The sequence below is a fragment of the Pantherophis guttatus genome, chromosome 5 (genome assembly GCF_059756535.1).
Source record: "Pantherophis guttatus breed Tessera chromosome 5, ASM5975653v1, whole genome shotgun sequence".
Taxonomy (NCBI): Eukaryota; Metazoa; Chordata; class Lepidosauria; order Squamata; family Colubridae; genus Pantherophis; species Pantherophis guttatus.
Window position 1 is genome coordinate 104,295,463 of NC_142067.1, and position 23,971 is coordinate 104,319,433.

The following is a 23,971-nucleotide window of genomic DNA, read 5'->3' on the forward strand; positions in this document are numbered from 1 at the left end:
CAGTTTTGCTTGTTTTAAAACACACACACCCCATTCTGCTATGGAATAAAAAACAAAAATTGATAAGAAAACTTTGTAACTATTTTAAAATCAGGAATTTATTCTAGAATCTAGATGAAAAGGTATGCAATATTTTTGTCAGCTGAGATCTGTTTGTTTGTTGGTTTAATTGAATTAGAATGTGCCCATCTTTCCATGCTGTGATGTATCAATATTTAACCAGCATGAAATTTGCAAGTTTTGTGGAAGATGAGATGGCATAAACAACCCAAATCATTTTGCTGAAATTGAGTGGCAAACTGCTTTAAATTAATTGATGTGGGAGAAGAAGTGGCAGAACATGGGGTGGAATTAAAAGAGGACTCAGCCTAGAATCCCTCACATAGCCACAAGCAGACTAAGTTCAACCCTTCTTGAGTGCTGTTGACCCTTATTCTAACTCTAAGCAGGTGCTATAAGAAGATTCTTGTGCATAGGTTGTAACAATAAATCACGTGTGGACCTGGTGTTTCATGCCTGCCATTTGTGCAGTTTTCTGCCAAATACTGGCAAGGAAACAAGTGAGATATACTAAAAACTAGTTATTGGTTTTACAGTATCATGGGATCCTCTCAGTCAAAAGCCATCCTTGCTTTCATGATTATCTTGTTCCCAGCCTCCCTGATTCTATTAACATTTTAGTTCCTTCAACATTACTTACTTCCCGGATCCTTAGGAAGGGAAAGATTTATTATCTCATTTTTAAAACGAAAGGCTTAAGGAATTCAAGCAGTGGAAACAGTTCCCTTGAGCATTTTGTTCTTCTTCTCCTTTCCAGCCACTTTAAATATCTTCATAATCTCAGTGAAAAAAAGAAATTAGACTAGAATACCAGTTGCAGCAGGGGTGAAATACAGCAGGTTCTGACAGGTTCTGGAGAACTGGTAGCAGAAATTTTGAGTAGTTTGGAAAACCGGCAAATGCCACCTCTGGCTGGCTCCAGAGTGGGGTGGGAATGGAGATTTTGCAATATCCTTCCCCCAGGAGTGGGGAGGGAATGGGGATTTTGCAGTATCCTTCCCCTGGAGTGGGGTGGGAATGGAGATTTTGCTGTATCCTTCCCCCAGGAGTGGGGAAGGAATGGGAATTTTGTAGTATCCTTCCCCTGGAGTCGGGTGGGAATGGAGATTTTGCTGTATCCTTCCCCCAGGAGTGGGGAAGGAATGGGAATTTTGTAGTATCCTTCCCCTGGAGTCGGGTGGGAATGGAGATTTTGCAGTATACTTCCCCTGCCACACCCACAGAACCAGTAGTAAAAAAAATTGAATTTCACCACTGACTTGCAGGATATTTGATGAGAGAATACAACAAGAAGTGACTGCACTGGATAAATTCCAAGGACCTCTACGATTTTTCAGGAAAAACAGACTTCTTCACTTCTTTTTACTTTGGCAGATTTTGAGCTTCAAGGAAGGAACTAAAATCAATAAAATTATACAGTCCTTGTTCTTGGCCTGTTTTTAAAGAATTAAGAACAGCACATTTTTTTAAAAAAATATATAAATGTGAAAGTCATAATAGATATTACACCTGATGTTTAGTGAGAACCTAGAGTAGAGTATCTTCAACAATGAAACCTATTAAAAACTGCCCAGTTTTATTTAATTCAAGCCCCCTCTTTCTTCAAATTGGTATTTTATTTTTGTAACTTTTAACAACTTACTTTATTTAAGCAGGAAGATTAAAATATCATGGCTGTTTTGTTTTGGGAAGAGCCTTTCCTTTCCCACAGAGTAACAAAACATTTAGTGAGGAAACAAAACCAAAGATTTCACACAGGCTATTAAAAGAGATTAATGTATCCTGTTAGATTTCGCCTGTGGAAGTTAGCATCTTTTGTGGCAAAAGAAGACCCAGAACAGCAGTCTTTTTTTAGCTTCTGCAGGTGGTAAAAATAACCCTGTTTCAATAGCTCATTCCTTCAGTTAAGTAGGAGACAAAGTAAGGCACAGGTTGGATCAATTTATTTTAAATGTAAAGAACCAAACAATTAATCCTTAACTTTTCAGACCAGCCAGAGAGGATGATTGGGACGTTGCCTGTAGCATGTTTTTTTTCTGGCATTTTGTGTTGTGGAAGAAGCTCATATTCAGTCTCCTCTTGAGGTGCGAAAGGTTTAGTTCTGCAGCTGTCAACAGTGCTTCAGATCCTGCAAGAACACAGCAATGCATTTTTTTCAGGGTTCAAATTGCAGGCTCAGGAAAATGCATGTTTGAGTTGAGAAAGCAGCAGGAGGATCATAACCTTTGGTTGTATCTTGTTGCCACCTCCACAATGGACCTTAAACTCGAATGTGTAGACTGATAGTGGCATGCAGTTTGTCATGCACAACATTGTTTATTCAGGTGCAAAACTTTGCATACCCAGAGGGAATATACAAGGACTGAAAGGCTCTTCACTATTGCCCAATGCGCTTGCAAACAGAGTTTGTACTTACATAAATAAATCCTTTTGGGCTCTTTTGCCTGTTCAGTGTAGCTCGCCATGCCTCCTCCCACCCCCCAAAGCTGCTCTGCATTTCCTCCTTAGGACTGGTATAGCAAGTACCGGTAGTTTTAGCCAGAGAAATCTCATTTATGTTGAAAAAGCCCTTCATTTTGCTTTTAGATGTTTTTCCTCGTGGGCCTCACATTTCTTGGACCTCACATCCTTGCCCTAAAATTCCTGGAAGGCTACCTGATAGCCCTATTTTATCATCACCCCCAGTTGTAAAAGTTGCTGTCAGATTGTAATGTTTGGTATGAGAAATAGGGAATATTCCTATTAGCAGTACTTAATTAATTATATTTTAACTTTTAAATTCAACATTAGTTCTAATTCGCATAACAGTCATAAGAGAGGGAGATAGGAAATATGTATTTATTTATTTATTTATTTATTGGTTCGATTTATATGCCGCCCTTTTCCAGAGACTCAGGGCAGCTTACAATGCGTTAAGCAATAGCCTTCATATTTTTGTATATACCTGCTTAGTAGGGCTTTGCCCCCCCCCCAAGCGGTGTTCTTTTTTATACAAAGTCAGCTTATTGCCTTCACAAACCGGGTCCTCATTTTACCTACCTCGGAAGGATGGAAGGCTGAGTCAACCTTGAGGCTGGTGAGATTTGAACTTGCAGTAATTGCAGGCAGCTGGTGTTACTTAACAGTGCTTTAGTCTGCTGCGCCACCAAAGCTCTATCCATATTGCTGTATCCATATTGCTGAGTCAGACCCACCTGATATAATTATTTATTTTAAATTTAGAAACCAATTTTGTGGAATCCTATCACACAGGAACCTGACTGAAACACCAGTGATGTTTAGATGTCTGTCTTATTTCAAGAAAGTTTACATCATTGATTAGCTTTGAGCTGCGATATTTATAATCTGATGCCCTCCAGATGTTTTGTACAACAGTTCCTACAATCAGTTGCTATTGGCTAAGACTAATGGAAATTTAACCATAGCATCTGGAAGGCATCTGGTTATGTATCTTTCATCTAAAAGTACAGACTACTGCCAATGGCTGCTTCTGTTTTTAATACCAAGAACAGGACTACTGCAGCTGAGAAATCAGTCAGTTTTTCTTCCAAGACTCATCATCTTGCCTTAACTAAAATGTTGTATGTCATTGTTTTATAAAGATATCAACATGTAATTAAACTAATTAATGTTTTGAAAGAAATTAATTTTTGTGGGTTAGATGCAAGAGCCACCATATTAAGCATATTTTAAAATTGCATTGGTGTTAAGTACTCTTAACACATGTGTTATGCTGTTATGTTAAGAGTATTTTGGTGCATTCATGACACAAAAACATAATGTGAACTTTGTCTGTTTATGGACTCATTAATTAGGACTTGACTATATATGTGTTAGACTTCTATGGCTTATTCAACAAACAGTGGACTCTTGCCTCTTGAATTTAGCTCTGTTTTGATTTTCAAAGCCATAATGTGGTTTGTCTGGGTTTGGCTCTGTACCCTGTATAAATGCCACTATTGTGTCCATGCCATTGTTTATGATTAAATGCTACGTGTAAATCCAGCCAATTATGGTATGGTTAAATGATTGTTTAACATGAAGTTTAAATCTTGCCGTTATGTCATGAATCTATGTGACAGAGTAATAAGACATTAATATCACTGTCATTTATTATTAGTTGTTTTGTAATAGTAGTAGAATTACTTCAGAAATTAAGATTTGCCACTTGTCTTTTAGTAACCGCTGCTTGAATTTGATTTGATGGCATGTTGATCTTAATTATGTTGTACTAACAGCCACATCACAGGTTATTATTGTGTCGTGTTTTATTTCTGAGACAACTGATAGAAGATTATTTGTTCCACTACTAGCCATGCTGGCTAAAATTTTGTTGGTTGTCAGGGTGCAAAAACAAAATGGGAGGGTTGGCATATTAATACCACTACATTCATTTTGCTGAAAACACCAGTGGAGTTAATGGAAAGCTTTTAACTATGGGTTTCATCTCAAGAGATGGCAACATCTGGATGAGACCTGAGCTGAAATTTTCAATTTTCAAATCTTTATTGTCAGTGCACAACATATATATGATGAGATTGGTTGAGCTCCCTCAGTGCACCCCCCCAACACAATACAATTCAGAGTGAAGACAGAAAATCTCTAACCCAATAAATCATATTAACAAAACACCCAGTCCTATTGCACCAGTGTGAACATGTTACACGTTGCGCCGGCCCTGCAAGTCCATCGTACTACGTAGTTATGATGTTCTAAGAAGGATCAGGCCTGTTTAATACTTCAGTGGGACACCAACAAGGGATACTGAAGATCTGGAAGCTAAACTGAAGGAAAATTCCAGAAGATGGGATATTGTTGTAATATTTATTATTCAGAATTTGAACACCCTAGCCTGAAGAAGTGTGAATTAGAAAGTGCAAGTGTATGTGTATATGTATATATCAGTGGTGAAATGTAAAATTTGTTACTACTGGTTCTGGGGGCGTGGCTTGGTGGGAGGGTAATGTGACTGGGTGGGCATGGTCAACTTTTTTTTTTTTTTTTTACTTTTAAAAGCATTTTTTCTACAACCTCTTCGGCCGAAGAGGTTGTAAAAAAATTCTTTTAAAGGGCTCTGACGATCCCAGCTGAGTTGCCTGATCATCAGAGGCTTTTGTTTTCTTTTAAAATCTTTTTTTTTTTTTTTTTTGCTTTTAAAAGGGAAAAAAAGCCTCTGATGATCAGGCAACTCAGCTGGGATTGTCGGAGCCGTTTAAAAACATTTTTTTTACAACCTCTTCGAGTAGAAAAAATGCTTTTAAAAGTCTCTGACAATCCCAGCTGAGCCGCGTGATCATCTGAGGCTTTTTTTTTTACTTTTAAAAGCATTTTTTTTTTAGAAAAAATGTTTTTAAAAGTAAAAAAAAAAAAGCCTCTGATGATTGCACAGCTCAGCTGGGTGGGTGTGGGGCAGGGATTTTTGCTACCGGTTCTCCGAACCACCCACTGCCATCACTACCGGATCGGGTGATCCGGTCTGAACCGGGAGCATTTCACCCCTGGTATATATGTGTATATACAGTATACATGTGTGTGTATGTGCAAGCAGTTCATATCCTTTTATTTCCAAAGCAACAATTGCTTTTTTCACAGTTCTATTACATTGTTACATAAGAAGAATATTATAAAAAAATGTTTAAGTTTTGGGGATAATAATGTCTTGGTGTTTCTATTGGAAGTACAATTTCCAGAATTCCCAGCTAGCTATTATTATTTTGTTCTCCTTTTCTTGAAAGTAAACAAGTTTGTTCATATTCCAGAATAACACTACACAGCAGCTATAACAAAGTTTCGTGATGAAATGACAAAATACTGGAAAACTCTTGTTGCACAATCGTATTTGGTTTTCTTGCTGCCCAATCAGTCACTTCCTCTATAAATCTGTTCTTTGCCTGTCCATCCCTTAGAATTCATGTTGTCTTACTGATGGCGGAATTATTTCTATTTTTTTGTTTGTTTGTTTAAAGAACCCTAGGAATCCTCTAGGCAGCCAATTAGCTACAGAGAAATCACTCCTAGCAGCAAAGCAGAATTGTGAATTCTCAGCAGTTTTTGGAATTTGTGCTTTTGTATTGGTTCTATTTATATCAAAGTTCGATATGAACAGCTGCTTGTATTTAACAAGTTTTTTTTAAAGAAAAAAATTGACTGAAATATTCTGTTGAGTTGGCAAATAAAGATTGAAAATGTTAACACCGTATTTCGTAGGGTTAATTCACAGCATTTTTAAATAAATTATACCTGGAAACGCTTTTACATTTTCATGTGGATATGATCTCCAAAGATCCCATTCCAAAGAACTTTTTTCCTCTTGATGGCTAAGATTTTTTTTAAATAGAAATTTTAAAACCGAATCTAGAATTATCTTTATTTTTGATTTATAACAGTTGGCCATATCGCTTCAAACTTTAGACAGATGCATTTTGCCTAATTCCATTTTCAATGCTAAAACTATTAGGCAGCTTTAAGATCTGTTTCATTACAGATACCAAAATTAAATAAAGTATTCCACCAGACTGTAATGGGTATGTAAGGGGAGGGACAGACAAGAGAAAATTGCCTCATTGTAACACAAATCCCACAGTTTACTTGCCTGTGATATTGCAGTACAAATACAAAAGGGTGGAGGTTGTATCATAACATCTTGATACACTTTCCATTATTTGGGGGTCATCATAGTTTAGAAGGGCACATGTGATCCAGTGATAAGATAATTAATTTCAAAAGCAAGCAGATTGTGTTTTTAAATGATGCAATACTTCAGCTTCAGAATGAACTGGATCAGGGATGGGCTCTAAATTTTTTTACTACCAGTTCAGTGGGTGTGGCTTACTTTGTGGGTGTGGCTTGGTCATGTGACAGTGGGAGTGGCTTCGTGGTCATGTGACTGGATGGACGTGGCCAACTCAATGTCACCCACGTCAAGGGGTCCCTCGCCTGGCCCCTCCCCTCCCAGCCATTCCTTGTCACACCCAGCTCAATGTATCTATAGTTCTGTAACAATGTTGTTCAACTTTTTTCAACTTTATTATCTACATACTATAGATGTACTTTCATGGACCACTGAAAGAAGGAAATGGCTCACATGCTTTGCCCAAGAGTGTCATAGGCAACAGGCTTTTAAGGGGCGGCCAGAAAGAATGTATAGGCAATGTATTTTCCAAAGTACCACAAGGAAAAACAAGAAGCAGTGGATGGAAACTGAACAAAGAGAGAAGTTCGTTTTTCTCCTAAAACTAAGGAGAAACTTCCTGACAGTGAGAACCAATATAGGTGCAGAAATATTTCAGTCATAATTTCACATATAAAATAGCCATTCGTGCATATTGTTCAAAACAGTAATTAGTATTATGGCTGATGTTTGATAGCAAGCGTAAAAGTCAAAGATCACAAGAGTGCTTTTTTCTCTGTATGTATACAAAACATCACATACTAGGAATAGCATATTAAGATGGACTTACACAACCTGATGTACAAAATAAACACACACATATTTATGCTCTGGACTATAGACATTGAATGCATGTAAATCCCTGAAAAATATGTGGTAGCCCTGGGCAAAAGAAAGGCAGTAAAATCACTCTAGGTGTAGGGACATGATAAATAATGGAACAATTAAAAATAATAGCACAGAGCTCTCTCTCTCCCTCCCTCCTTTCCTTCCTCTTTTTCTTTTTCTTTCTCTTTCTTTTCTCTCTCTCTCTCTCTTTTTTTCTCCCTCTCTTTCTCCTTTCTCCCTTTCTGTGAAGAACCCCAGAAGATCTTTGATAGGAGGAAGAAAAGCCAGACGTTTTGAAACTCAGAACATGCCCATTGATCATCTGGCATTCTTAGAGCTCACTATTGATTAGTGTCTTGCTAGGCACCCCGGTGCCCCATTTTGGGCTTAGCAAGCCTCCCTGCAGCCCCTGGGAGCCAAAATGGGCCTCGGGGGGGGCACTGTGGCCCCTGCCCCATTTTAGGTTTAGCAAGCCTCCCTGCAGCCCCTGGGAGCCAAAACGGGGCATGGGGGGACTCCTGTAAGGGGCTGGGAAGGTAAGGTCATGAGCCTGGTGGGGGTGGTGCAGCATGCTCGGGGGGGGCTAGCGCGACTTACCTGTAGGCAGGAGGAGGCAGCTCAGTTGGGGCGCAGGGCAGGTACCACGTGGGAAGGCAGCTTAGGCAGGCAAGCCGCCTGGGTGGTGGGGAGGAAAAGGAAGTGACTGGGCGGGGCGGTGACCAGGGGACCGGTTCGGGGGCATGTCCAGCCAGCCATTAATACCGGTTCTGCGACCCTTGCCAATTTATTGCTACTGGTTCTCCCAAACCGGTGCAAACCGGTAGAAACCCACCATTGGACTGGAGGGTGAGCCTTTGACCATGAGCTGAAATGGCCAGGTAAAACTGTAAGTCTCAAAAAGAATAGTTAATATTATTTTTTATTGTTTTTAGGGAAGGAACTGTAAAATCGGATAAAAGAGCTGGTATTGTATCGGAACCAGAAAACAGTTCTTCATTCCAGTTTGCTCTCTGCAGCATTGTCTCCTAATCAAATCTGAGTCAGTTCTTTTATCTCACACTTGTATGAGCCATGATTGGCTGGTACTTTGTGCCTATATATTTTTTGTTATTTAAATATGGAGCACCAAAGCTGCAGATGAGGGGGAATAAGTAGTTGTAAACATGCATTAGCCAGAAAACAACAAAGGTAATTTCTTTCAATCATTTCAATTGACCCACTTACATTTTTATGCATAAAACTTCATGCACACATTTTAAATAGCATAGTCTCTGTTGAACATCTGGAAATGAATGCCATCTGTGTTTTCAAAGAGACTGGCTTACTGAAAGAGAGCTAATATATATTAGAGAAATATATTTTAAAAGTACTGGGTCTATACAGAAAGTTAAAAGATATATTTTTAAATGGTCTTATTGTCACATTACTCACATCCCATAATGGCATTTGCTGTCATTTAAAGGTTGTCTGGATTTGTGCAACCAAAATAATTTTTCTAGACTAGTTGCTTTTTTTGCACCTTCAATCGGGGATGAAATCCAGCAGGTTCTGACAGGTTCTGGAGAACCGGTAGTGGAAATTTTGAGCAGTTCGGAGAACCTGTAGCAGAAATTTTGGGTAGTTCGGAGAACTGGCAAATACCACTTCTGGCTGGCCCCAGAGTGTGGTGGGAGTGGATATTTTGTAATATCCTTCCCCCAGGAGTGGGGAGGGAATGGGGATTTTGCAGTATCCTTCCCCTGGAGAAGGGTGAGAATGGAGATTTTGCAGTATCCTTCCCTTGGAGTGGGGTGGGAATGGAGATTTTGCAGTATCCTTCCCCTGCCATGCCCACCAAGCCACGCCCACAGAACTGGTAGTTAAAAAAATTGGGATTTCACCACTGCCTTCAATGTATTACATAGATAGAGCTTTTGTATCACATCTTTGGGTGTTCTAATATAGTGTTTCTCAACTTCAGCAAATAAAAAACATGTGGACCAACTCCCAGAATTGCCCAGCCAGCATCAACACATTTTAAAGTTGTTCAAGGTGAGAAACATTTTAAGGCTGAGGTCCCCAAACCCTGTGCCACAGCCCACTACCAGGCAATGGCCTATTTGAAATTGTGAGCCGCATGTGCACACAGCTCAACTTGTGCATGATGGGCTGGTGGGCAGTTACACACATACATGCTAGCCTGCTACTTATGCAAGGGCTGTGCACATGCGCTGGCCCACCGCTTGCGTAGTCCAGTTCCCCTCTTCTCCCACCACCAGCCCCCCTCAGCCTGGCTGCCAAGCTGCAAAGATTGGGGACTGCTGTTTTAAGGGAGCAATTGTTTACATGGAAGCACAAAACTTTTAAGTACACTGGATCTTGGAGTAGCAACTGAAGTCAGGAAGTTGGTACCTTGAATTGCACAATTAATCCATCCACAATACACTTATCTATCCTGGAGTACCACAGTTCTTTTTAAACTCCTTTCTCCAAAATCTTTTTAACTGTACAGGCATCTGTATAAAAGCATTTACTGCCAGATAATTTCTTTTCCTATAGTAACCCAGACAAGCTCCTACTTTTTAACCCTTGATTAAATTATGCTAATAAACCCAAAGTCATTGAATTTATTTCATAATTCTTTAAATAATTTAATGATTAATAAAAATTAATAGACAAAATAAATTTATTAAAACAATTTAATAAAACAACTCAATGATTTAAATTATATAACGATTGAAGAATCTCCAAGTATCTAGACAAATTTCTGAGAATCGAAACAAAATGGTTTGGTTAAAGGATAAAATGCTTGATAGATTAATTTAATTAATATACTATAGGAATTCCAGTTTTCGGGAAAGATTTGTATAAATACTATACTCTAGATTCAGTGGCATTGACTTGCTTCCTCCAGTTTTGAGAACTCTGCTAGAGAAAGATCTTAATTCATAAAAATAATTAAATACTCTTGAGCAGTTCTGAGATAAAACATGCTAATTGCAGATCAGTTGTGAAGTACTAACTTCATTCATTAAGAATCTGCTAATTGGCAATTAAGTAACTGAACAAAGATTTTTAAATTAAAAGTTAAAGCTTTTAGTATGACATATCTAGAGGGAAATAATAAATGGCACAAATAATGAATAAATAAAATGAATAAGCAAAGAGTTATATTTTGTTATTCAACAAAGCCTCAACAGGCATGTATGCTTTGTTAATCCTTCAAAGACAGGAACTTGGAGAGCAGGATATCATGAGTACATTATGTGCTCCTCCTCTCTTTCCATGGCTTTGTCTCATGACTCTTGATTTGCAGTAGGCCAGAATGCCCTTGATGAACTCTGAGTTAGTGTCTATTTTTTATTAACATTAATAATGTTAATAAGGTACAGAACAATTAGAGAAGGGCAAATAAGGAACATGTCAGGGTAAATGTCTAATTCTCCCAGGCAGGGGCTGGCACCTCCCCATATCCCATCATATCCCCTTACCTCAGACTCCTCCCCTGGTATATAAAAGGGTCCTACAAGTGGGCATCCAGCAGTTCCAGATGTGTGCCTGCAAAGACAAGACAGAGGTCAGTGACCTTTACCCTGAATTGGGCCTAGGAGGACTCCAGGCCTAGAATAAAGAATCAATGAAGAGATTCCATTGTCTCCTGTGAGTTATTGGGTTAGATCCATCCAGCATTAACAAAATGGCAGCAGAGGATGGTTGCTCTGCTGCCAGCTCAGTGTCTTAGCCATTGAGCCACCACGTCCCCTTATCCCACAACATATACCATTATGTTTAACAGGAATATTGAAAGAACGTTAAATTCTGAGATTTGGAATGGATGTTGTTGGAAAGTGCAATGTATGAATGTACTCTCCCAATAACTTCTTACTCTTTCTTGACACAACTATCAAGTTCTGGGCACTGAATTTTAAGAATAAGTTAGAAAAGTTGGAGCAGGTATAAGAGAAGACTATAAGGATACACAGGAGACTGTAAACAGTTTTATGAGAAGGACCTGAAGCAATTTCTCTATCCTTGAGAAAAAATGATTGAAAAGGTTTCCAAGCACCTGAAGAAGCATAACAAAGAAGAAGGCAATCTCTCTTGATGCAAAGTGCAGGCAATGCGATGATAACCTTTTCTTGAACAATTTGACAGTGGTACCAATAATAATAATAATAATAATAATAATAATAATAATAATAATAATAATAATAATAATAATAATAATAATAATAATAATAATAGTAGTAGTACAAGGAGATGAGCTCTCTTTCATTGTGCTGGAAAAAATGGCTGGCAATTACTAGCTGTGGATGCTTTAATTGGGATTCCTGCCCTAAACAGAAAACTGGTCTTGATAAATTCAGTGGTGACTGCTAACTCTGATGGTAGGACTCAAATGTTAACATAATAAATGTTGCCTGGAGGAATTCATTCAAAATTTGGTTGTGGGCCTCTGGAGAAAATATCAGTGGATATTTAATAACTTTCATTTATAGATTAATAGGTTTCACCAGTCAATTGTTCATAGAATTATAGAAGAAAAAAAAGAACATTTTCCAAAAAAAATTGCCTACAGTTTTGCTCAGCAGCTATTCTTTTTCACTCCTTTTTCTTTTTTGAATTAGCAAAGTTTAACACTGCCTATATGTTGATTCATTAAGTCTGGTGCACTAGACCGTAGATAATGGTTTAGATTGCAGCGACTGGACTCACACAGTCTGCTAAACAAGAGCCAAACCACAGCATAATTCAATGTGAGCTTTGAACCAATGATGATGCCTAATAATATTTTTTTTCTTGAAGTGATTAATCACTGTTTCGCTAGTGCAGTTGTCTCCTTACATTCCATTCCCCATGTATTATTAATTATTTGCACAAGTAAATTATTGAAATATACCTACTGGGGCTGGAAACTGTCAAACATTGTTACCAATTGCAGAAAAAACAGCCATACCCCTTTCCAGAGTTTCAGATCAGAAAGAAGTTGGTAAGTGCAACTGTTGGGATAGATTATTGTGAGCAGCCCATCATATTTCAATTGCTTGTCTTTCTGATGATCATCCAGAGTGATCTTGCTAGCTTTAATGTCAATGTCATTTACTGAATAACATGTGATATATACTTCTTGAACCTTGGACATTCTTGATTATAACCAGGAGTCTCCAAACTTGACAGCTTTAAGACTTTTAGACATCAACTTCCAGAATTCCTCAGCCAGCATGACTATTATAGCCAGATCCCTGGTTATAACCAATGTCTTTTATCAAACCAAATGGAGGATTATAAGTGCAAATGTATAAATTGAAAAATGCACACTTTTAAAAAATGTTTCATCCCTCCCCTCAAAAATAAATTGATTTCCCCCTCCCCCCAAATATATCCAGAGGTTGCCTAAGGAAGGTGTTTACTTTTGCCAGCTGTAATTAACTTCCCTGTTGGATGACGTTAGTTGTTTGCAGGAAAACCATATATTTTCTTATTTCAATAAAGTACTTGTTTTGTTTTCTCATTGAAAGGTAGAAAGATTCTAAAAATAATTTATTTACTTATACCACAGTAAATTGGGAAGAAAATGGCAACACTGAAAATGCTTGACACCAAAAGATCATATGAAATTATTATGATCAGAGCACCTTTATTATTTATTTAGTTATTAAGGCTGGCTTGCTGTTCTAATCCATGGAGATTTATGGCGGATTACAAACCCTCTCCAGTAAGAGGATTAAAAACAATACATCAAAGTAACAAAAATGAAGCAACAGATTACAGTTACAATAAACTTTATACCAAAGGAATTAACCAATATCAACACATGCTGTAGCAGAGGATCTTCACCCCAAATCATCTGGAATAGCCAAATATTAATGGCTATTCTAGAATATGTACAAGAAGAAACTAGGTTATTTTAATTATTTGGGGGGAGAGGGGAAGAAATGCTATTACAAAGAAAGAAACGAGGACACAACTGAGAAGGCTGGTCTCCAAGATCCCTCTGATGACATCATCTTAAAGAAGGGACTCCAAGAGAGCCCACTCTTCAAGTCTTATTGGGTGGACAGAAATGACAAGACTAGGCCATCTCAAAGACATCCCATCCCATGCCATACTTCATAAATGATGACCAGCACCTTGAATTGCACCTGTACAGTGTAGCTCCTGAAACAGAGATATTACATGGAAAATCTTCCTGGTGCCTATCACTAATTGGGTTGTGGCATACTATAGCACCGTGATGGCAAACCTATGGCACGTGTGCCGGAAGTGGCATGCAGAGCCATCGCTCCAGGCATGCGAGCCATTGCCCGTTGTTCTTCTGGGTTCCATCGTGCCGGTCAGCTGGCTTTTACATGCATGGGAGTGCTGGAAATCAGAAGAGCAGCTGCCCGCTGTGCATGTGCATGCTGGGAAGATGATCTTCCGGTTTCTGGTACATGCATGCGCACCGGCCACCTGGTCTTCCAGTTTCCGGCATGCATGCACATGGGAAGAACAGGTGGCTGGTGTGCATGTGCGCATAGGAAACCAGAAGATCATCTTCCCAACGCATGCATGTGCGCCGGGCGGCTGTTCTTCCGGTTTCCAGCATGCATGCGCACTGGACAGATGGTCTTCACACATGCATGCATGTCAGAAACAGGAAGACCAGGTGGCCTGTGCACATGCACATGCTGGAAACCAGAAGATTCATATCTTCTGAAAACCAAGCAGATTCATTGGAAGGGTTGACCAGTTTATCCTCCCTGCAGATGATCAAATGTTGCTGATCATTTCCATAGCATCAGTCATTGATCTGACCATGACAAAGGATAAACATTACTGTCTCCCACACTCAATCATATCACATTTGTCTCAGACAAAACACAGGTCTAATGTGTAGCCTCCCACTATGATGACTTGTGACATGCCGGTGATTTTCATGATGGTCATGAACTCACATTGGCCTTCACTCCCTTCGTGTATCTGGATAGTTTCATCAGTTTTCCAGAAGTGAGGTTGAGCAACCCACTGAGGAATGCCATTGTGCAGCAGGTGGGATGGTACAATGGCAGCACCAGTTGTCACTTTTCCCTGGGACTTAATTTTATGAGTAAGAAATTATGCCTGGATAGCCTTGGAAGGGCACTTCTAGTCACTAGTTCAGTCTTTTGTATGACAGTAGCCTTTCCATCTTCACCATTCTGAGCTCAGGGCTGATGACATACCCAAAATCTGGATAGGCATATTCCATAATTTTGGTCACCTAGATCTCAGGGATACGGATAGACCAGGCTTACTCTCAGTCATTAATTAATTACAATTAAATCATGAACATCAGAGAACTTGGCAGCCTGGCTCTTGAGATGAGACTGGGGTGGAGAGGCTAAAAGATGAAATTGGGCTCAGATACACAGTCCCTGCTTCCACAAGAGCACCTATTCTCCGCCTTCTACCTCATATCTCCCTCTGGCCATCATAATCTTTACTTCCATCCCTTTCTGAGCTTTTCCTGCTCTGAGCTAGTCTCCACTACACCAAAGCAAGACTTCACCATTATGCCATTTTTAGCTGGGAAATATAATATCAAAAGTATTTTTTTTTTAAGTTTCAGCTTAGTTTTAAAAACAGAATCAGAACTTCCCACCAAAATCCTGGAGTAGGGAGACCACAAAACATCACATGCATGATACATGTCCACTTAATCTTACCATTCCTACAGCCCTCACCTTCTCCTAAAATGTTGCAACTAAATCACTGTCCAATCCTGCCATAAATCCTGGTTTACAAATCACAATGACCAGCTTTATGTAATACAGTAACACTAAACCATATTATTGGTTGACATGATACTATAAAACATTCAGCTGTTTTACTTTTCCCCTTGTGTCTTACTATGACTTTCAGTAGGTTGTTGCTAGCCGAATGAAGGTATTGTTCAACTATGTACTCACGTTGGGATTAAGTTACTCACCTAAACAAATATGCATATGTAATAGACTTTTTAAATTGATAACCCAGCAGTTTTTATGATTGCTCACCATCTGTTACTTCTTGCTGTTTTGCTTGCTGGTGCTGTTTTGTAAACAAGAATTCCACTTTCCCAAAATAGGTTTGGAAGGAAGAGGGGGAAGAATATTTCATTAAGAGAGATAAAGAGAGAGAGATTTATTTATTTCAGAGATGAAAACTAACGTGTAACAGCAGGTACTGGTACACAAACAAGATATTCTGCTATTCCTCCTCAGAAACACATTCTTTTCCTGGATGACTAATGTCTGTTTAGCTATCAGCTGACTAGTAATCTTAAATACTCATTACATCCTATACTTAACCAAGAACTATCCATTCTACAACAATTTCAGAATGTTTTAAACAAATGTATAGCTAGTAACTGTTAATAGTTCAAGACAGCATTTTCTTAAAAATACTGCTGATTAGGAGGAATGCAAATTCAAGTTGGATTTAGGTAAAATAAAACCTGAGGCAACATTTTTATTATATGCACTAATAAGCTGCCATTCGTAGGCAGAATTGTTTAGCTGGCCTCATATTTCTGCAAAGCCTGACTATTGTGCTAATAGAGATGGTATAAATATCTATGTTTAGCAGAACACTTGAGTAATGAAAATGAGAGGATTATAGGAGTGTGAGATTAACTGTCTAGACAACTCTCCCACTCTTTAATAATTTCATTCTGGGCATACCAAATTTGTATGGTTAATTAAAATTAAGCTTTATATTTGATTGCGTAGTACATTGATTTTCTGCTTTCCTAAGACTTCCTTTCAGTGTCATAGTATTGTAAAAAAAAAAAAAATAAAATAAAGACCATGGAGAAAAAATGACTATGGAGGTTCTTCTCATTTATTTAAAATAAATGCTTACTTGTCTACTTGTCTGGATTCTACTTTGCTTTTATGCTGTAGAGCATTTAAGATATCTTGTGGAAATTTGCAGTGGATATCAAATGCCATTATTCAAATCTGTCTGTTCTTATAGTACAAACAGAAATAACCAAGTTAAAAAAAAAGATTTGTAGAAGTAGGAAATTCTACATTACCTCAGAATTGCATTTTGCTAGCTGCTGCTATAGAAAACCAATGAAATTAATGTTAAGGCTGATTGTATAATGTATTTTAACACTGTCAGCTGTAGAGTTCCTTTAAAAGGAAATTCAATCCTATATGTCAGTTACAGAAATCATGCTGGATAAGAGAAAAACGTTGAATCAAATGCTTTTCTTTCCATATGGATATCTGTAAGAGATCCACAAACAGAACATGAGCACCAAAATGTTTTTGTTCAGTTGTTTTCAACTGTTGAAACTTGAAAGGCTTACTATCTGATATTAGAGGTACTTTATGAATTCCATAGTTTAACAATATACTATGTGATAAACTCCCTTTTATCTTTCTTGTGCCTTTGACCACCCAGCTCATGGAATGACTTTGAGTTTTCATAAGGATTCTGAATTGAGAATGAGTAAATGGCTTATTCCAGTTTTTGATGGAAACAGGTTGTTTTAACCAGCTGACTTTTGGCAGGCATTATGTCATGAAGCATAGATGAGTAAGTTCAGTATATCTCTGCCAGACAATAGTACCTGCTACTATTTAACCCTAAGGCCCTTTGGCAAAATCGATTAATATATGTAAACAAAACACTCATACAGGAAATTTTATGATAACAATTATAAATATAACATAGTAAGTACTGAGTTCACAATGTAGTAATTGCTATAAACAAGTGCATACTTTTTAATGGTCACATTAACATCTTTTTTACTAAAATGCATAGACATCTGAACAGCTATGTAGAAATGTATTTTTAAGATTAAAATGTTGCATACTTAGCCACAGTTGCACATTTATGTGCATTGAAAATTATGTGTGTGTCCACCCCCAATATAAATTAACCAGCAATTTTTATTATCACATTATCAGACCATAGATTTCTATTTCCAGTTTCCTAGATCAACAGTCCCCAATATTTGCAGCTTGACAGCCTGACGGGGTGGGGAGAGTGAATGGTTCTGTTTGAGTGGCACGTGCACACACAGCTCCATTTTCAAGTGGAGCTGCGCATGTGTGCATGCTCACCCACCATTTGTTCCGAATGGGCCGCGGCCCCGTAATGGGCCACAGCCCAAGAGTTGGGGACCTCTGTACTAGATCATTACTTTTAACCGGGGAGACTCAATATTAAAATATTCATTCAGGTACGCTCATAGGATAGTCATTGGTAGGCAATCTCAGTTAATTAAGAGCCTTGATAGTACAGTCGTTTAAGCACCCTGTTATTAACACAGCTGCCTGCAATTTACTGCTGGTTCGAATCTCTCCAAGGCTCAAGGTTGACTCAGCCTTCCATCCTTTCTAAGGTAGGTGAAATGAGGACCCAGTTTGTGGGGGCAATAAGCTAACTTTGTATAAATATACAAAAGTATGAAGGCTATTGCTTAACTCATTGTAAGCCGCCCCGAGTCTCCGGAGAAGGGCGGCATATAAATCAAATTTTTAAAAAAAATTGATGGGTTTTCTAATAAAATGTGGAAATTGAAAAATGAAGTAATTATGTATGTTATTCTTAGATTCTTGGAAGAAGGGTGAAATACAAATAAATGAATATATTGTTTGATGGCTGCATCAATATTATATGTATTCCGGGAATAAATGTTACCACACGAAATATAAAAATGACTATGTATAAATAATTAGACCAGTAGTAAGAAAATTCAACAGTGATATCTATATAACACCTTGAAATTACAGCTTTATCCATTCTACTTACAAATAAATTCCAGACAATTTGATGGAATTGCACTCTAGCAAATGAACATAGGATTGTATCTTTAGATATTTATAGACACCCACATTATTTTAGTAAAACATTCAGACATTAATAGCAATAACATTAATAAATCTTGCTGATAATTTCTATTATTATCTTATCCTTAAATGTTCAAATTATTTCACATGAAGGGTGTAGTCATCTTTGTTACAGAAATCTTTCGAAGTATGTCAACAGTATTATCACTCTGCTATAAATGGAGTGGGAATTTCAAAATCTGATCTAAGATTGAAGCTTAGTTTAGGCCATCTAAAAACATCATGGCTAAGGTACAGATTGAACATTGCACTGGCCAATTTGTTTTGAAAATGTTAAGCAGAGTTAGACTTTGTTAAATTTTAAATGAAAGATCACTAGGAAATCCTTGGATTTAATTTAATTTAATTTATTTAATTTATTGTTCCTGTTAAAAGAACATTGTGAAAAAAAGTAGTGGCAATCTACTTTTTGGCAATCCACTTCTTAGCATGGATGTAAGTACCAGGCGACCAACTATTTGTTGGTTTTAGTTTCTACTAAAATTGGGACTTTTTGATCCACAGCCTATCACAGTGGCCTTTAAACTGAGGGTAATTATCTCCCCCACGCCACAAGACACTTGTGCAAAACAACAGAATATTTTTTTGTGGAGAGAATCTCAAAGGTGCTTTTCCAAAAGGCAATTGGACTGTTTGTTCCTTGAGGAAGAACAACACCACATTTCACTTCTCATCCAAGGAGCTTCATCAATTGTGATGCTGGGTGATGGAAGAATAGTTACTGATCGTTGAGATTGGATGGTGGGGAGGGATGGAAGGATTGTATTTTTTTGCAGTCATCTGGTCCTTAGCATTCTCCCTGAGACCTCATGAGGCCACTTGGAGATTTATCTTTGCGCTCAGGGACACCTGAATCACAGTGCAATTGGTTATGGAATCTTCTTGAAATTGTTGAAAGGGCTGTGTTGTAGACTGAAGATAGTTGGTGTCTTATCCCTCCCCCTTGTGACATTGAGACAGGGCTGCTCAATGTTAACATAAATGGCCTCGTTTACCCCTCTTTAAAACCCATCCCCCACACTATCCAGTCTCAATGGTCAGTACCTATCCTTCCATCCCCCCTCCCCCTACTTCACAACTGATGAAGCTTCTTGGATGAGAAGCAAAACATTTTGTTCTTCTTCCTCAAGGGAAAAACAGTCCAGTTACCTTTTGAAAAAGCACCTTTGAGACAACTATGACCTGGATGACTGAGAACCTCCACAGATTTGTGAGGAGAATGACCTTATTGGACACTGATAAAAGGAATAAATCAGGTCAAACAATGAAAGAACCACTGGTATATCACTTACACACTGTGCATTCTCTTGGATACAGATATTGCTGTTTTCAAGCTCACAATGCATGGAGTTTGGCTTTGACCATCTCAGGTAGGATTTAGCGTCATGATTGCACTTTGTCTTGTTATATTACAGTAGAAGAAGGAATGGCAGAATCTTGGAGCAGAGTGAAAAGGTGCATCAGCCTAGAATCCTTACATAGTCACAAATGAACTAATTCCAATCCACCATTGACTGCAGTTGACCCTTATCTAACTCTAGCCAGGTACTGATCGTTCCTTGAAAAGATTCCTGTGCATAGGTTTTTAGCAACAAATTAGCTTAAAGTATGTCTTTTGTGCCTGATAATTACCATTCCAATTTGTATCCAGATTGTATTGTTTTCTAAACAGAGGCTAACCTCAACCACATGAGGCACTCAGCATTCGTCCTGTTATTTGAAATGCTGACACTATGGCACTCACTAAAAGCAGAGATTCCTTTGTTCAACCGATCATGCATAGCTTCCCAGCAACAGAGCAGACTGTCCATACTAGGTCATAATCAGGACAAGTCAAAAATCCCAACTCCAGAGTCAGCAAGTGAGGGACCTACCAGCCGCTTATTTTTACTTCCTCCTTGCAGTCTTGCTGTGAAATTGAAACCAAACTCACTCAATCAGGGCTGAATTTAGTTGCCATGACAGCAGATATGTCACAGAGGAGGCTTGTGTGATAATACTTCCTGCCACACTATTAGATTATTTTTGCTGCAGATAAAAGTCTGTTTCACACTAGATACTAATACAAAGTGCACAGTGCAATGTTGCATGTTAGACAATATAGATAAAAACATAATTTACTAAATAAATGGCAATTTACAGACATAATCCTTTCAGTAGATAATAGAACTTTTCAAGGAAAGCTTTTATATTACACTTCCAATTCCCTCAAGATGTCATGGTTCTGTTTGCTGCAGATATAGAAAGAAGTACTGAACAATAGTGGGTGATGTCCATTGATACTTGGTCCTGGGTTGACAGAAAATAGTAAAGAGACTTCTTATTGTGAGGGGTCCTTGGTGTTCTCTGAGCTTGGTTGTTTTCTGGCAGATATTTCATTACCTAAACTTGGTAACATCATTGGCACTGATGATAATGTTACCTAGTTTGGGTAATGAAACATCTGGAAGAAAACAACCAAGCTCAGAGAGCACCAAGGAGCCCTCTTTTCAACCCTCATCTACAAATATTCTCCTTTATTGGTGGTACTTCTTGTTTTAAGAATTGGTCAGTTCTAGCGTTAACCCAGTGCTTCCCAAGCATGGGTAAATTGCCCCAAATTAAAAGTAATTCCTTTGGGTAATGCTTTGGGTAATGCTCATCACACCAGGGACATTTAAATTTAAAGTGAGAGGCCGTGAGTTCAGGTTCTGCCTTAGCCATGAAAGGCAACTGGGTGACTGAGTTAGTTCAGGGGTCAGCAACCTGCGGCTCTGGAGCTGCATGTGGCTCTTTCACACCCCCTGCTGCGGCTCCCTGTCACTCAAAATATGCATCACAACTGCCAATGTGCAACACCCGCTGGCACACGATTTATTGAGCTTTTCAACATCCAGTAGGCCAACCATTGATAAATCCAAGAAAAGGAAAGTTTCAGAAGAAAACAGAATGTTTCATTCAACTACATATGCTATTTTTGTGGCCGCTCAAGAAATAGTCAGGCACGGGAAGAATTTTGTGGCTCCCGGTGTTTTTTTTTTTTCCTGTGAGAAACAGGTCCAAATGGCTCTTTGAGTGTTTAAGGTTGCAGACCCCTGAGTTAGTTAGTCACTCTCTCTCAACGTAATCTACTTTGCAGGGTGGTGGTGTGGGGAAAACAAGTAAATGAATCTGTATTGGAACATCACCTTGAGTTACTTGCAAAAATTATAAAGGCAGGATACAAATAAATAAATATAATTGACTTAGGTTGCCATATGTACCAAAATATATTTGGAAATCTTATTTAGCATTCCTAATATCCATTTTAAGTTCTCTTGGTTAAGACAAAAATGATGAAATTACCAATGATAACATTGAAATGACATAAACTTCATTCAGTGATATCCTTTTTATAATTCAGGTAGTCTTTAAGACGTGACTGGCCCTTGAAGTTTGATAAGACCATTTTTGGAGCCCTCAAAGTCTCTTATCATTTATTGTGGTCACTCCTGTAAGGGACTTGATGCTTCTGAGTGGCAGAGGTTAGCCTTCATCATTTCGCTTTGTAGCTCCCATATAGAACAACAGTTGTTTTCTCCTTATCCTGGCCCACACAGTGCTTTAGTCATGCCTGAAGGGCTTGTCCTCTACCCTAGTGAACAAGGCCTCCTTTATTCAAGTGTGTAACAAGTTTTTAGCTTTTTTCTTTAATGGCACCATATAAAAACAACAACCCACAGTCTAGCCTAGCTGATTCCTTTTTTAAGTCTCAAACATTCTCCTTTCTAACATGGTATGTTAAAATTGTAAATGAGATGGCTGAAAGAATTTTTTAGAGAAATAAACTAGTATAAGATGATTCAGTGTGGCAATGTACATAAAAAGGAACACATTTTCAGTTTTAAAGCTGGGGTAAGTCTGAAAGAGGATCTTGTTTTATTCCTATGGTGCAGTCAGAGAATTCGATGGTGGGATTTTGATCCCTTATTAAGAGATTCCCTTGAGGGTGTGTCCTGCAGAAGAAGATGGCTCTATTCCCATTCCATCTTCACTTTGCTTTGGGGAATATAGCAGGTTTATAAAATGTTCATTTGACCAGTCAAGCTTCCAATCCCTAGATATTTTTCTTATTTCATGCCTTAAAAAGTGTATGCTTGTTTCCTTAGTTCATTTTTCTTTATAAAAATATTTTAAGACTGTATTTCTTTACCATACTATGTATATTGTCCCTGTATTTTTTAATCAGCAATTTACCTCTGTGGGCAGGGGTGAAATCCAGCAGGTTCTGACTGGTTCTGGAGAATCGGTAGCAGAAATTTTGAGCAGTTCGCAGAACCGGTAGTGGAAATTTTGAGTAGTTCAGAGAACTGGCAAATGCCACCTCTGGCTGGCCCCAGAATGGGGTGGGAATGGAGATTTTGCAATATCCTGCCCCCAGGAGTGGGGAGGGAATGGGGATTTTGCAGTATCTTTCCCCTGGAGTGGGGTGGGAATGGGGATTTTGCAGTATCCTTTCCCTTGGAGTGGGGTGGGAATGGAGATTTTGCAGTATCTTTCTCCTGCCGCTCCCACCAAGCCACACCACGCCCACCAAGCCACGCCCACAGAACTGGTAGTTAAAAAAATTTGGATATCACCACTGTCTGTGGAGGTCTAATTTATGCCAACTAGATATATACAAAGTATTATGGTATTTTAATTTTAATGTTAGTAAAATTATTACACAAATATATTGATAAATTGTGTCTCAGCTTGTTCTTATTATGTCGTTAGGTAGGTTGTATCAGCTTGTTCTTACTACGGTACGGTAATTAAGATCATCTTTTCATTGCCTCAAATGTGTGTGCACAGATATGAAGTAGTGATTTAGTAAAGAAATGACTAACTAGCCAGGAGTTCTTTTGTCAAGGAGATTAAGTTATCTATAATAAAATTATACACATGGATTTATACTATAGTCTTCAGGCGCAAGAGTCTTTTTCCTGAATTGGGATATCTTCCTGCCACTTTTCTATGAGCTAAATTCAAAAATTCTTTGTGATGTTTTAGCATTAAAGCTCTCTCGGGAATTTAGTGTCTGGTCTGCCTGAAGTACCTTGTCTGCCAGCTTTCCATTTGTAATTTTGTAATCCTTCTTAATTGAGATTACATTTGGTCCCTGGGTTGTCTGTCCCTAAAAAGCTTTAAAATAACCCAAAACATAGCATGCTGTATAGTTTTGTCCAAATCGAAGTCACAAGGAGACTTTGTTAGGAACATATCAATCTATGATTCACAATGTCATGTTTTCTATAAAAGGTCAGTTTGTGAAATGCACAGAGGAAATACCTGACATTGTTTGCCTATAAAACATAAAAATAAATCCATTTAATGCATGTTAGAAAATAATTGGACAGGAAACTTGTCTGGCAGTAACTTGCAGCTCATTTGTTTTCATTTCAATATAAACACTTGCAAAATATTTTTTCTTAAAAGTACATTCCTTTTTATGGCTCTAGTATACGGAAAAGACAACAAGAAAAATATGATTTATTGTATATCTAGAAAACATCTTAGATCTTAAATACAGCATAAAATCTACAAGACACCAAATGATATTGATTAA

At 38.2% G+C, this 23,971-nt stretch overlaps 1 protein-coding gene and 1 long non-coding RNA gene across 9 annotated transcripts in view; one reads left to right on the forward strand and one right to left on the reverse strand.

The window, feature by feature from the left end:
- Positions 1-23,971, forward strand: part of FARP1 (FERM, ARH/RhoGEF and pleckstrin domain protein 1) — a 155,153-nt gene that overhangs the window by 32,364 nt on the left and 98,818 nt on the right. The gene's annotated exons all lie outside the window — the stretch shown is intronic.
- On the reverse strand, positions 1,982-20,352 carry LOC117665994 (uncharacterized). Of its 3 annotated transcripts, none has more exons than XR_004591552.3 (4): positions 16,578-16,667; positions 15,556-15,589; positions 11,029-11,095; positions 1,982-2,188 (listed from the first exon to the last, which is right to left on the reverse strand). It is a non-coding gene; the product is annotated as an uncharacterized LOC117665994 (long non-coding RNA). The 3 variants fall into 3 exon arrangements; XR_009621148.2 differs by having other exon boundaries at positions 15,556-15,612; positions 16,578-16,657; XR_009621146.2 differs by lacking the exons at positions 15,556-15,589; positions 16,578-16,667 and adding an exon at positions 20,280-20,352.